Genomic DNA, 13337 nt, shown 5'->3' with positions numbered 1-13337 from the left:
AGCCTATAAATACCTCAGAACTGATCCTCAGGACTTCAGAACCATGCCAATCCCTTTAGGACGCACATGGTCTGTATGTGCATACACTAGATGTCTTTGTGCTTTTTCTTTGCTGGGATGCAATCACCTCCCCACCATGTTCTGATTGGCATTGACTAAAGCAAAGAAGACAGCACAGTAGAAATGAACGTAGATACAGGGGAAATGTATATATCATAATCTCCAGAGTGAGTTTACTCAGGTAGATGATGCATTTCTAAAATCTATGTAATAGGTTAAGAATCCATACAGTAGTCCAGTGTCAAAAGATGCCTGTGCCAGGCATGGCGCTGCACACATTTAACCCCAGCACTTGGGAGGCAAAGGCAAGAGGATCTCTACTATCAAATTCAAGGCCAGCCTAGTCTGTATAGTTAGTTCAAAACCAGCTAGAGTTACATGGTGGAAGGAGAAAGCAGACTCCAAAAAGTTGCCCTCTGACCACCACACTCATATAGTGACCAACACACACACACACACACACACACACATAATTAATAAGAATAATTTTGCCGGGCGGTGGTGGCTCACGCCTTTAATCCCAGCACTCGGGAGGCAGAGACAGGCGGATCTCTGTGAGTTCGAGGCCAGCCTGGTCTCCAAAGCGAGTTCCAGGAAAGGCGCAAAGCTACACAGAGAAACCCTGTCTCGAAAAACAAAAAACAAAAAAAAAAAAAAAAAAAGAATAATTTTTAAATACTTTAAAAAATGAAAACACAATAAAGCAAAACCTATGGATTAGAGTAAAAGCTGTAAATCAGAGCTGTTTATAGCAATGAATGCCTACATCTAAAATGCAGAAAGACCTCAAATAAACAACCTATCAATGCATCTCATTAAACTGTAACAACTAAGGCAAAGCAAACTAAATCTAGAATTAGCAAGAAAAGAGTACTAAAGGCCAAGAATATATATGAGTATTATATATATGAATGTATATGACATATATAATATATATATGTCTGTATACAAAATAATTAAACATGAACCTCAAGGGCAATGTTTTCAATAGATAGCATCAGGAAAGTTGGATAACCATGAGTAGGTGATATAAATACAGACTGGCGAGCTGGCTCAGTGGGTAAACCCCCTACTGCCAAGCATAAAGATCTTAGTTGATCCCCAAATTGGAAAAGGGAAGAGTGACCAGTAGCAAGTTGTCTCTGATCGCCACACATGTGTCATGGCACAACATGCATGCCCACATATATACATAAACATACACACAAAAATAAATACAAAAATTAATACACACTTGTGCGTGTGTGTGTCTGGATCAGGTAGATGAAAATGGTTCTTCAAAAACAAAGTTGACAAAAAAAAAAAAGCCAAACTAAGAGAGAGAGAAAGACAGAGACAGAGACAGAGACAGAGAGAACAAGCAAACTGAGAAATGGAACAGGAAACATAGCCGGCAGTATGGACATTATAAAGAATCATTGGATGCTATGGACAACAATAGGCCAAGAAATTTTCTAGCCTAGAAGAAATGCAAATGCCTGCCAAGACTGAACCATGAAGGGGTAGATAACCTTAACTAACCAATAATGGACACTGAAAATAAATGTTTTCCATCAGAGAAAGCCCAGGACCTCATGATTTCACTGCTGAAATGAACCAATCTCCATAATTCCTACCCAAAAAAAGCCAAAAAAGAGACAATATTTTCTAGCTCAAGCTCAGGATCAGCAAAACCAGATTAGGAGGACATCATTGAAAAGAACGTGACATATATTCCAGAAATAAGAAGAGTCTGCACATAGAAATACAGCTTGTAGAGAAATGAAGTATATGGACCAAACAGAATGGACAAAATGGTGACCAGTCACCTGAGGTTGTAGGTGACAAATGCCACAGCAACATTAGAGATTTAGAAGACAGTAAGGGTTGCTCATTCAGGCACTGGATGTAAGTTGAGCACTCTGGGTAAGAAATGTACCCACGTAGCTGAGACTGAGAGGTAAAGAGCTTCAGGTAGGTGGATCAGACTTGGGCAGAGAAGGAAGATGATGACGATGACAATGACAATAATGTTTGTGTGCATCTGTGTGTGTGCAGTGCATGCCCACATGTATATACGTGCATGTGGAGATCAGAGGTCAATGCCACGTGCCTTCCTATATATATCACTCTCCATCTTCTTTGTTGAGGCAGACTCTCTGAGTCTGGAGCTCACTAATTGGGCTAGATAGCTCTGGGAAACCGCTGTAGCTCTAGGGTTACAAGCACACACAGCCACACGTAGCTTTTTACACAGCTGCTTGTTATCCAAATTCAGGCCTTCATGTTCGTGCAGCAAGCACCTTACTGACTGAGCCCTATGCAAAATAGAAATAAGTTCTGCACATCAAGGTCCCTTGATATATGGGGTCAATAAATAATGCAAACACAGTAGTAAATATATTCATTTACTAATTATTCTTATCTTACCTTCAAACAATCCTGATTTGAAGTTTGAGAGTTTTCTACTACAGTATTTTGAAAAGTGAAACTAAATCACCATGATACAGCATATAACCAAAGCAAAAGCTGGTTTCTTAATGACATTTCAAATAAGTCATTAACCTAATAACAGTTACTAAGAACACGAAGTCTTTCCAACAGATTTCTGACTCCACATACAATTTTAGTTCTCAGGAGGAAACCAAATGTAAACAACTCTTTTCTGCCATATGAACTGGGACAGAGTACTGTAGATTATAAACGTGTCTATTGCTTCCGAAATCTCATTTTCCAGGTTTCTACACGTAGAATCAAAACTGAATGTATTTTTAATATTTCCTGTATTACTATTAGTGTGTGTGTGTGTGTGTGTGTGTGTGTGTGTGTGTGTCTGTCTGTGCATGTGTATGCACACCTTCGTGCTCAGGTTCCTACAGCAGCTAGAAGGAGGTATTGGATCCCTGGAACTGAAATTACAGGCATCTGTGAGCCATCTGAAGTGGGTACCAGGAACCAAATTCAGGCCGTATGATAAAACAATAAGCACTCTTAAGGACTGAGCCATCTCTCCTACCCCAAGACTAAATGAATTTCAAAGGTCTGGATTGGTGGTTCATTAACAGAATGCTTTCCTAGCAGGCACAAGCCCTGGGCTCCACACCCAGCACTGCAAAAGGAAAAACAAATCTTATTGTGTGCATGCACCTTATTTTTCTCATGGTTTTTCCTGGGTGTTACTTAGGCAGTTAATGTGTATATTACTCTAACATATCTCACCACCTCTAGGATTCCCACTAATCAGCAGAGGAATAAATTCCAAATTGCTGCTCAAAAAATTGTTCTATCTTTTCCGGAGACGAATCCTGAGAGACAACCCTACTTTACCCCCTTTGCATCCCCTGCCAACCTCTCCCTAGCCTTGCAGCTTTGTCCCAGTTAACTAAAACCCCTCCCAGGAAGCAAAGCTGCTGTCTGTTTCAGAGACGAACAGCAGCATTACTGTCTCCGACATCACTACAGAAAAATCTTCCTGACGCAGCATCACCTCCCTCCCTCATCCTCTGGAAATGCAACATGGGCAACACAGGACAAACTGCTTTGCAGGTGCTCACAGCTTTGAACAGGTCATCATTTTTTTTCTAAAGTATCCTAAAATAAATGTTTCCCAGTTTAGAAGTGTTTGAAGACAGGTTTTGACATGCCTCAATATTTCATTCTACACATCTCTTATCAGCGACACCCACATTTTTTTGGAAGCTCAATTTTAGCCATTAGTTTAAAGTTAAGGTATCTAATTGGGGTTGATATGCTAGTAGCCAGGCAGTCAACTTTGAGATTTATTATGTGGTTGACCTTTTAAAAAGATTTTATTCACTTTTATCTGTATGTTTATATATATCTGTATTTATGTCTGTGCATGTAAGTGTAGTGCCTGCAGAGTTCAGAGGAAGGAGTCAGACTCCTTAGGACCAGAGTTACAGCTGACTGTGACTTCTGTGCTGCTAACCAAACTCAGGTTGTCTGTTACAGTGAGCATCAAACACTCTTAACCACTAAGCCATCTGTCTTTCTAGGTCCATCTTTGAGGATTTTTAAATCGACTAATTAATTACAAACTATTAGTCAAAAATATTAAGAATATGAATTATGAAGAATTCTTACATATAAACAATTGCCCATCCACTCTTCCAAACTAGAAATCATGACCTTTGATAGGTCAATACCTCATACTCTCAGCAAATCACCAAGAAGAACAATGCTTTGCATGTTAGATATGGCACTAAAATTCACTTCCCATTCATCCCAGGAGCTTTGGGCTCTCAGACTAAATGAAAAAATTTCTCCACAGTCATCCCCATCCTGGAGCATTCTTTATACCAGATGGGAAGTAGTTTTCATAAAAAGCAAAGCTTGTATCTGCTCCCAGAAGTCTTTGAGTTCTCCAAAGATTCCATGCTGGAACTGTGATAGCTGGTGTGCATATGAAGACCCTCTCTATTGTGGCCAGCTACCCATCCATGTCCCCTCATCCTCTATAGTCACTCTGCTCCTGCCACTGGGAGTGGTTCATCATTTCCTGAATGTACCAAGATCTTCCAGAGCCCTACTACGCCCTTATATAAACAACCTCAGGGCTAGAGAGATGGCTCAGCTTTTAAGAGTGTTTGCTGCTCATCAAGAAGACATGGGTTAGGTTCCCAGAACCCATGCTGACTGGCTCAAAACCACCTGTAACTCCAGCTCCAGATGTTCCAATGCCCTTGTCTCTACAGGCACCATACATGGCATACACACAGAGAGACGCTGACAAATACATGGAGACATAAACTTTTTCTAACCTCAAAAGTTTCCTTTTCTCCCCCAAACAACTTGCCTTTCTCCCTTGCTGTGATGGTGAATAAATAGTCAGCGTCAACATAGAGAGATGCCATGGAAACACACCTCTGAGAAAAATCTGGAAAGGAGTGTCTAGATTAAGTTAATGAAGAAGAGGAGACAACCCCAGGATGTGCACAGCATCATTCTGTGGGAGAGGGGAGGAAGCGGAATGAGAAAGGTAAAAGCAACCCCAGCACCAGTATCCACCACTCCCTGCCTCCCAGCTGACAACAGTGTGACCAGCTGCTTCACACTCCTGCCACCACGACTTTCCCGCCATGGTGAGCTGTTTCCCCAAACCCTGGTCCCAAACTAAGTCTGCCTTGGGTTGCCTTTGTCTGATACTTTATGTCACAGGGACTGGGAAAAGCACCATCCTCTTACAGGCTCCCACGTGACCTGCATGCACAGGTGCAAATGCTCACATTTCTTCCCCTTCCTAGTCATGTCACAGAGGACGTCATAGCATCTGCTCTGTTATTCCACTGTGGGAACTGTGTCTCACCACCGCCCACTGGAATAGAAGCTCTCCCAAGACCTGGACTATGCATCATTCTTAAGTGGGTAGCCCTGAAGAAATGCATATGCACTGTAGCCTCTTTATCTTTTACTTGTTAGCTTTGTCATGATTAATAGAAAGTGCATGAATCTCAAGCCAAGAAGCTTTTTGGTTAAAATAATAGATCCTTAACAGATCCCATTGGCACCCAGAGTCCTGAGCCAGCCTGAGCAACATGAGGGGACCATAGCTCCTACTGTAGACACTGTGTCATACTACCAGAGCCTTGATAGTAAGATCTGGCTCAGGTTCTAAATTCTTGCCAGTACTAAAGGAGTGTGGCGCACACAGAGAAACAGGAAAAATGAACTTATGAACTGTTTCAGCCTAAGCTGGAGAGAGAACTTCTCAATCTGTCTCCATCTTGCTCACACGGATGTCACAATTTGTAGAAAGGACAAAATAAAAGCCAGGAAATGTGCACATGGAGATGGAGCCTCCCTCCAGTTACCAGGCTGCAGAAACAATGAATACCAAGGAACTAGTCTTTTCCCAAGAGCCCCATGCTGAAAGAAGGGAAAACATGATATCCAGGTGCTATGGGGGTGGGGATGTCTCCCAGCAAGAGGTTTCACAGAATTCTGGCTTGTTAGACCGACCACCTTACAGGAGAGACAGGCTAAGCCAATGAGGGCCAATGACGGGGTAGGACCACACTTTGACTAGGGTGGTTATTTATGCCTATGTAATGCCTTCTATTTAAACCTAAGCCTCCTGTTAGCACCCCAAGGATAAAGATGGATTGGGGTGAGGGGTCACTACCCAGTTAGTTTCTCTTTTCCCAATGTGGTCATGTTAAACTCCTATTCAGGAAATGTGGCAACTGACTCAATCTACTTAACTAGTGGTACCACAGTCTGGACTTAAACCCAAAAAGCTCCAGTTAACAGAAACAGTCTTTCTTCTATCCTCAAGGTTCTTGCAAAAATAAGGGATATCTCAATGCCTGTAACAAACAATTTTCTTAAGCAAAAGAAAACACTATAGGCAACCACATCCGCAATTTTTTAAGACTCCTGCCCTTCACACCCCAGAGCTGACATTTCTCAAAGGTGTGAGCTGAAGTATGTAGGAAAGAGAAGTAGTGCAGACATTAAAGCTAACTGCTGGTTCTCTTGACAGAGGGGGAAAAAAAAACAAAACTAAAATTAAAACTTAACATTAAAGCTTGTCAGTGACTATTTATAGCACAGGAAGCAAGCTGAAACTAAGATTAAGATCTGTGAGAACTCTGCTACTTATAGACCAGACTCCAGGGAGGATGCTTAGATCAGGGATGACTCAAAGGTTGGGAGAAACCTGGTACTGTATGACTACAGTTGTCACCATAGGTTACAAACAAGACACCCCACCTCATGCAAGCATTTTTAGAGCTCAAATAGAATGTAACAGAATAAAATCAAAACACGGAACAAGTTTTTTCTAAATCAACAATTGAAAACAGGGTACCAAGTTGTAGCATCCATGTGTATCCTACCATGGGGTGGATAGTTAGAGCATAGTTTTCATTTGTTTCTTTGTTTCTTGTTTTATTTTTTAACCTTATACTACTTTCTAAAGAAACAGACAAAGACAGGCTCCTCTTAGAACTTGTCCCTTGGCCTTTGGACAGACTTCTAAAACTCTAACACATTGGTATGCGCAGCCTGTAACCATTATCCTAAGAGACTTTAAAAGAGTACTCAAGACAGGCATTGCAGAGTTTAACAGCCTGAGATCCAATCATTTCTCTGCTAGTCGTTATGAGCAGTCTCCTCCCCTCAAAAACAAAATCAGCAGCAATACCTCCAAGGGTGCTGCTGTAAGGCCCTTATGACATACGTAAAACTCACAGTGTCAGAGTCCCAGAAATGGTTATTACAGTCACTAAAAGAGTCATTTAAGGTGGGTTAGCTGGACTTTTTCCAGGGACGTAACAGAATTAGCAAAGGAGTTTTAAAACAGCACCAATACTAGAGCTAGTGTGATGAATAATGTCTGCACTACAGCATTTGGGAAGTTGAGGCAGGGGACCAAGGGACTGAGTTTTAGGCTACCCTGAGTTGCCTAGCAAGTCTCAAGAAAACAACAAACAAACAGAAATCATATAATGGAACTTCACACTCTTGCCGTACTTCGGTTTGAAAAATAATTTTTTTTTGGGGGGGGAGGGGTTCGAGACAGGGTTTCTCTGTAGCTTTGGAGCCTGGCCTGGACTAGCTCTGTAGACCAGGCTGGCCTCCAACTCAGAGATCCACCTGCCTCTGCCTCCCGAGTGCTGGGATTACAGGTGTGCGCCACCACTGCCTGGCTTCGGTTTGAAATGGTAATGAAATGTCAGTGTAATCCTAGTTAAAAACCTGACCCAATAAGGCTGTAAACAAGATGTGCCTCCCTTATGCATTCTGCTTGACCTTTCCTTTGGAAAACTACCCTCACGCATGCAGATTGTGTCTTAGGGACAGCTGAGGATATGGGGTGGGCCGAGGTGTATCAGAGACTAGCCCAGTGCCCATGCGTACTATTGCTGACGATGCTGAATGGATGTGCCTCAGCGTTCCCCTTGTAGCCTCCTCTGTCTGTGAGCATCAGAGACCTTTGTTTTGTGTCATGATGTCACCTGCTGTACAGCCCTATAGTTCCTGAAAGGGGAAAAGTAGTGCACTCTGGGTCGATTCTGTAGCAAATTCAACTTCATTAAAAACGTGTCTCGTTTGAAAGGAGGGCATGGTAGTTTAACATACCAAGAGACACTGGTGGAGCGACGCCTCAGGAAAGGGCAAAGACTACTTTTTCAACAGCAGCATCTATACTCATTCAAATTGTTTTTCCTAGCATTGCTGTAACCTTAACAATATCCTTGTTTTTTGTTTTTTTCTGTACGTGGTAAACAGCAAATGTTATTCTCTTGGAAATTTGGAAATTTTCATTTCTCTCCAATTTTACAAAATGGTTTAACTATTTTATTTAAAAAGGTAAAAACTATAATTTTCTAGTGAATTTCACGGTGAAGAAATTTTTAATTGTCTTCCAACAACTTTGTAAATTAGAGAATTCCCCTTGCAGAACTTGCAATGACCAGCAGAGGGCAGCGCCGAGGCGAAGATAACTAACTCCCTATACAGGAAAGAGGAAATCTCCAAAACGAAGCCCAGCTCTATTTTTGACTCTGTTTAGCACCTCAGTTGCCACATTGGAGGGCTTAAGAGATCAGCCAAGAACACATCTTTCAGTATAATACTCTCTTCAGTGCAAATCAGAGATATCGGAATGAGCACTGCAATAAAATAATGAAATAGAATAACATGAACAGAATAAGGAAATTCAATAATGTAACATTAATAGTCTCTGTCTCATTTTATGAATATTCATAGGTACAATTAAATCGATTCAAATCAATTCACACTTAGCATGTATATGATTTTAAAGATATGTAAAATGTATAATTTTATATATATATATATGTGCATTATATAAAATTCTTAGTCTGGAATATATATCCTATAGACAAGGTTATTATAAAGGCCTTTAACATTATTCTAGGTTTTTTTTAATGTTTGATAGGCAAATGATTGTTTTATTAGCATTTTTAATATCCCCAACTTTTATTCTTTGCAATACTTTGTATTTCAAAAGTACTTTTCAAAGTGACATGCCAACACAGATAGATATAAAGAAAGCAAAAATGAGAAAGAGTTCATGGTTAAGCCTAGGAGCACAGTATATGTTTGGTCGTTTCTTTTTTGAAACAGTTGCATTTTTATTCAGTTACATTCCCAGGTTTGAACACCTGCATTTTATAAACTTCAAGTTGTTTTTATTTGTTGTCTTTCAAATTAGAAAACTGAAGGAGTCATGGAGTGTAGCTCAGGAAAGAGAGTTTGCCTAGTGTGCACAGAGCCCTGAGTCTGAACCCCAGCAACGCATAAAGCGGGCCTGGTGGCCCACACCTGTCCTCCCAGGACTCAGGAGGAACAGGTAGGAGGATCCCGACTTCAAGGTCATCCTTGGATACATAGCAAGCTACAGGCCAGCCTGGGCTACATGAGACCCTGTCTCAAATGAAAAACAACAGGGAGTAAAGAGAAGAGGAAAGTGAAAGAGTTAATTAGAAAGTTCTTAAAATTAATAAAAGGTGGTATTAATTCCACTGAGATTTGACCCCCCTAGAGTTCATTCTCTCCTCCTGCTCCTCCCTCTCCTCCTCTCTCTCCCCCCTTTTCTCCTCTCTTTCTTCTTCCTCTCTTTCACTCCCACTCACTCTGCTGAGAAGTTTCTCAATTATACACAAGAAGTTAAACCAAAATTAATGAGCAATTCAGGGAAAATGTTCCATCATTAGAGTAAATCCTAGCACAGCTTCTCATCATCTGAACATGACCCTTGAGAATTCAAAGGGAGGACCTCCTTTGAGTTCAAAGGAAAAAGGCCAAGAGCAGCTTCCACGTCTAAATAACAACTTGGTACCTACAAGAATACCCCGTTTCTGGGGCACAGTTTTCCCAAACCCAGTGATGAAATACCCATGCTCTCAGAACTGCTTCATGTGTTGTTGCTGTTGCTGCTGCTGTTGTTGTTTTCCTAAAGTGGAGCCTAACAATCAGCATCTGAGAAAGCTGAGAAGCACAGAGAGGAGGAGGAGGAGGAGGAGGAGGAGGAGGAGGAGGAGGAGGAGGAGGAGGAGGAGGAGGAGGCAAGTGCAGGCCCAGCAAAGGGGCAGCTAAGGGAGCCACTGAGGGCCACAGAGAAAGCTTTGCTCATCCTACAGCTAAAGCATCCCCAGCACAGGAAACCAGACCCAACAGTGCTGGTTTAAAACTTCATTGTTTGGAGCTACAGAAGCAAGTCAGCGGTACAGCACGTGACAAACCAGCACAGATTGCTTCATAATACCACCGAGAGAGACAGAGAGACAGAGAGAGAGAGACAAAGATGGAGAGACAGAGAGAGACAGAGAGACAGAGAGACAGAGAGAGAGACAGAGACAAAGATGGAGAGACAGGGAGAGACAGAGAGAGGGGGAAGAGAGGGGGAAGAGAAGAGGAAGAGAAGAGACAGAGAGGGACAGAGGGGGGGAATATTCTTTTATAGAGAAGAAGGAATTGGAAAGGACAAGAATAGTAACCTGGGAACTAATTAGAGACTGTTGTGTAGGCCCGGGCCCAAGACAAAGGTAACAGACAAAAGAGGACCAGCAGGAAGGGAACAGAAGAAGCCAACAGTGTGGTTGTAGAGGATGAAATGTGGAGGGTGACAGCTTCTTAGGCTGTAGATGTCTGCCACTTCCAAAACTGTGGGACTCTGGGCAAGTCATTCATTCATCCTTCCTGAGTTTCAGTTTTCACACCAAAGGGTGAAGTGAGGTTAAAATTAAATTGCAATCAACTAACCAAAGTGCAGTAAAAATACTTGTCCTCTGTAAGAGCTAAGGTTCATGACATAAAGAAACAAGAAATGAAAAGGTGTGTCTTCCACACTTTTTCACGCGTTTTTTGCCCCCTGCGATGAGCAGGCCCACACTCATCTGCATTCACCATTCAAACCATCTGCTCGCCTTCCACCCCACCCAGTAAGTACCACCCATCACTAGGACTTCACAGCTCAACTGCACTCTATGAAATAATACCTTCCAGGGCACACCCTCGAGGAGCTGTCAATGAAATTAGCACCGTAGAGAAATCAAATGGGTAGCCAGCAATTCAGAAGTACACACATAAATTTGCCAAAAAACATTTAAATTAAGAGTGACTGTTTTAATTACCAAATAACAAATAAAACATTCTTCTCCCCATGATATGCTTTTTTTAGAAATTACGTTGGCCTAGGGAAATAGGTCACTAATAGAGAGCTTGTCAGCATACGCAGAGCCCTCGGTTAGACCCCACCACTAGGCAAAATGGAAGCAAATCTGAAAGGCAATACATGAAGACCACTATATTTCAGCTTCACAATTCACCCTTAGGAGGGAGACTGACCCCCTCAAACCCCCACAGTGCCTGGGTCTCCGAAGCTCCCTTTGTCCCCCTTTGACAGTGCTAAGGATTGTACCCAAGGTCACAAATGTACTCAACAAGTGCTCTACCACTGAGCTATCTCCAGTCTAGAAGCACCTCTTTCAATAGCAAGATAAGGTGCACCTGTGGTAGTTATAAAGTTTGCAACTCTGGACTTCTGTTTCAACACGTAACATGGTTTCTGCTACTGTGAATCTGAAATCACTTCATACATATTACAATAACATACGTATTTAAAATATAATACTAAAAAGAAATGCTTTGTGCCATAACATCCTGAGGCCATGTTTCTCTGTCTGGTAATCGTCAGTAAATATTATCAAAACACTACATAGATTTGATAAAACACTAAGTAGTTTTTGGATTCAGAACTGTGCAGTCCATTATAACCCCAACTCTGTGAAAATCTGGTTGTGAATTGGCAGCTTTTAAAATAAAGAATTCCCTCTGCTCACAACCTTGGATGAGTCAGCAGAATGCCAAGGACAACCAAAGACTTCATGAGAAGCATCAGAAAACAGTGGCTACAGTGGACCATAGTACTCCTAGCCAAGGCTCCAATTCAAGCTGTTTCTGTCTCTCTGACCTACACCCAAAGTTCTCTGTATCAGCAAAGTCCACTCCATCACCTGAACCCAATGTCTACCCACCCCTTCAGCCCCGAATCAAAACTGTCCTTTTGGACAGCATGAAAACTGACATCAGAATTACCTTAAAGCTCATGGCTTTATTTAGCGTTTGGCTTTGATCACCTGAATCCCCAGGTGCCTGGGGATTTCAACACAACTTGTAAGGATTTCTATCAGAAGCGTTGTGATGTCATTGAATTATCATTTCATCATAGCCAAGTGCTCTGCATGAAGATTTCTCAGGGTACTAATCTAATCCCAACCTCCACTTTTCTTGGGTTGTCTCTCATCTTTGGAGTGCTAATATTTTCTTGAAAGTATCTATCCCCTTCCTTAACACTCGCTCATCTGAGTCACATGCCACATAATTAGTTTGTGAAAGAAGTACCCATTACCCAGCATCCTTTGATGAATGCACAGGGGCTCTGAATCAAGGATAACAGAGGAATGCTAAAATTGGTTTCAAATGAAAGGACTGGACTTCCCTCCTCTGATGGAAGGAATTATGGGACAGACAATTCTGGCTCTCAGAAAGCCATCTCCAAAACATGAAGTCACTCCACATTTCAAAATTTAAGTGTCCTTATTTGACAGCTTAAGAGAATTGGGTTAAAATATTCTAACCTTCAGTTCAATTTTGGTATTTTATGACCCCACCACACAATTGAAAATTAGCCATTTACTGTGTGGACAAATGTCTTTAAATAGTTAAAACTGAAAACTCCTTACAGTACCCTGAGAGGTCTGCTAGAATTTGGCAATACCACAGGTTAAAAACTTTTGTGCATAAATCAGGCTGCACCCTGTTTTAAGTTACTCCATCACATTGTGTCAAAGGGTTCACAGGCAAAGGACTCCTGATTTTCTCCTGGACTTTGGCTCCACATGGTCTCTATTGATCCATGGACCCACTCAGATGACGATCCCTCGGGAGCAGACAGAATCCATGAACTTCAACTGGACTTAACCTTCTGCCAATCTTCTTTCAACTGGCTCAGCTTTCAACTGGCTCCAGCAGCTCTCAAGGTGAGTTCCTTAATATCTTATGCCAACAATGACTCTCACCTCATCTTAAAGGCTCTGACTACCTCCACGGAGGCATTTCCAAATGCCTCATCATCATTAGCCTGTTTGTAGCAATTCTATAAAGACTTGTTACTGTGTGAAGCATAGTGTGTGATCTGAGAGTTAACGTTAATAATTAAGATTAGAATGAGAAAACACCTATGATGGCCAAGAGCCACTCAATCAGGAAAATAGGAATTACATGGTAAATAGCAACTAAGGAAACACACA

The 13337-nt window shown here is 41.7% G+C and overlaps 1 protein-coding gene across 1 annotated transcript in view; it reads right to left on the bottom strand.

Annotated features, from left to right (window-relative positions):
• Fmn2 (formin 2) overlaps positions 1–13337 on the bottom strand; it is a 315696-nt gene that overhangs the window by 244614 nt on the left and 57745 nt on the right. The gene's annotated exons all lie outside the window — the stretch shown is intronic.

This window comes from Peromyscus maniculatus, chromosome 11, assembly GCF_049852395.1.
Source record: "Peromyscus maniculatus bairdii isolate BWxNUB_F1_BW_parent chromosome 11, HU_Pman_BW_mat_3.1, whole genome shotgun sequence".
NCBI classification, from domain to species: Eukaryota; Metazoa; Chordata; class Mammalia; order Rodentia; family Cricetidae; genus Peromyscus; species Peromyscus maniculatus.
The sequence above is the reverse complement of the archived record's forward strand: the minus strand, read 5'-3'. Positions and strand labels throughout refer to the sequence as shown.